Source organism: Nicotiana tabacum, chromosome 15, assembly GCF_000715075.1.
Source record: "Nicotiana tabacum cultivar K326 chromosome 15, ASM71507v2, whole genome shotgun sequence".
Classification (NCBI taxonomy): domain Eukaryota; kingdom Viridiplantae; phylum Streptophyta; class Magnoliopsida; order Solanales; family Solanaceae; genus Nicotiana; species Nicotiana tabacum.
This window is the reverse complement of record NC_134094.1, coordinates 15,398,285-15,400,550: the sequence shown is the minus strand read 5'-3', so window position 1 is coordinate 15,400,550 and position 2,266 is coordinate 15,398,285. Positions and strand designations below refer to the sequence as shown.

At 38.4% G+C, this 2,266-nt stretch overlaps 1 pseudogene; it reads right to left on the bottom strand.

Annotated features, from left to right (window-relative positions):
* Nucleotides 1-234: 234 nt before the first annotated feature.
* On the bottom strand, nucleotides 235-1,809 carry LOC107808645 (putative beta-1,4-xylosyltransferase IRX10; annotated as a pseudogene).
* Between the last annotated feature and the right edge of the window lie 457 nt (nucleotides 1,810-2,266).

The following is a 2,266-nucleotide window of genomic DNA, read 5'->3' as shown; positions in this document are numbered from 1 at the left end:
ATAATCAGCATCGATTACGAAGTGCGTAACCGGTACGAGATTGATCCCGAAGGGAGAACAACCATGGCAAAGACTCAAAGTCTTGACATCTAATAACATTTAATGAGCAGCCGTTACAGAGAATATCTGTATTCAAAGCCAACCGTTACACACCCATCAATGACATTTTTATTCTCATTCTGATCCTAGGGATCTTGTTTCCCTAGGAATAGCTATAAATATCATAATGGCAACTCTTCTAAGACATGAAATATTCTGCACACAAAACTACATTCCATTATTCTACGCTCAATCTTATAGTTTTATCATCACTTTATCATTGCTTTCAACTCTGCCATCGGAAAGACCGAGTTCGGAGCCAAACTCGTTATCTTCTTTCATTTCAGTCATTAATGTCGTTTTCTTTGTTCTATTTCTCTATCATTTTTGGATGAAATCAATTTGCTTGTCTATAAACTACGTTACAAATTCAACTATACCGTTTTACGGGTAAACACTATCCATGTTTTGCATCTAAATGCTCAAAAGGTGTATATTTTCTAGTTATACAGCCGCTAATTACATAAACAACATATTCCTATGCTAAGATGGACGGTGGCAGTGTAATATATATGGCCAAGCTCATAGCTGCCTTACCAAGGTTTCAAGTCCCCAGTTGGACCTGCTGTCCAGTTCAGTATCTTTTCTCCTGGCTTCAGATAGGTACTCTTCTCATGAGGCAATTTCCGAGCAAGCCCATTTAAGATTTGATGAAATGCATCTCTAGGTTGGGCTGGTTGTGGGAACAACATTGCCTTCTTCATTGATGGATTGGCTAGAAACCTTTCTTAGGACTACATGTGATGGTATAGAAGTGAGAATAGTATGTAAGTATGGTACATCTTTTTCTGCTACAAACACACCAATATCTTCCCAATAGATAGCATCAGCAAAAGGCAAAACAATGTAATCCGCTATAATAACAGGTATGCAACCAAATACTACACTTTCTACCAATCTAGGACTCCATGGAGCCCAACCCAAAGGGCGTAAGCAGAAAATGGCTCGTTGCATGTCCTCGTAATATGTGGTTGGGTGGTCAGTCGAGATGTCACACACTGGACTGTTCTTGAAATTCTCCCAAATTGATGCCCTTGCACCTCTGTGAATGACTTAATTGATTTTAGAATTTGTAATTAATGACTTAAAGAGGAGAATGATTCAATATTAGTACGTACTTGCATAATAACCACCTTCAGAATCATTGTTGACATAATAAAACAAGCCACGAAAATAGACAAAGATGGACCTGGGAGTGTCTGGGGGAATCAAGTGAGCTTGCATCTTCTGAGGGGGTGCATATGGTGGTATTGTGATTGAGCCCTTATTCAAACATACATGGTTCCGCTGTCCAAAAGTTTGGACTAAGGTAGCACGTTGTAGCAACGGAAAAATGTCTCGTTCAATAGCTTTCTCTTCCTGCAACAGGACAAAAGGTAAGATCGAGTCAGCTCACACAGTTTGCTGATTCCAATTGGGACTTACTTGATACTGAAAACAAGCTCCAAAATCATGAGGAACAAGAAAAAAGTGATCAGCTCCTTGTGTTCGATTCCAATAAGGCCAATTTGCAGAGATGAGTTGTATTGCACTCCTTATAATCCGTGGAGATTTGAAGGGCAAAGGTAACCAATTAGGTGTTAGGTCACAAGTAGCGTACACTGGGGTATAAAACCAATCAGCTTCTTCAGGATTAAGACTTCTAACCTCACTTGATAAAAGGAATCGATGCATGAAGATTTCAGCAGCAAACATATGAGTGAGGCATCTCGGATCTTTTTGCAGTAGCTTTTTGTTATATTTGCTTCGAAGTTAGTATACGTAAACTTTCAATCTTCCTACTGGGTCATCTTCAAGGACATCGCCAGCACTTCCTAATAATACCAAAACCAATGTTTAAATGCAGAACCGATGGAATGGGAAAACGACAATCCTTAGGAAATTCAGGTGTCCATGATTAGAGGCTGTCACGATCCAAAATTCACTAGTCGCGATGGCACCTAACTCAACCCGCTAGGTAAGCTAATTAACGATTATCCATTTTCAATTAACTTTATAAAATAATTAAACAAAGGAGTTATTTGAGTCTTATACATTCCCAAAGACTGGTAGTACGAATAATGAGCTTCTAAGAATAGAACTTACAAAGCTGATATGAATTAAATATATCTTATGTTTTAAATGTACATAAACAGAGTTTTTTTTAAGGCTACCATGTACAAAAGGC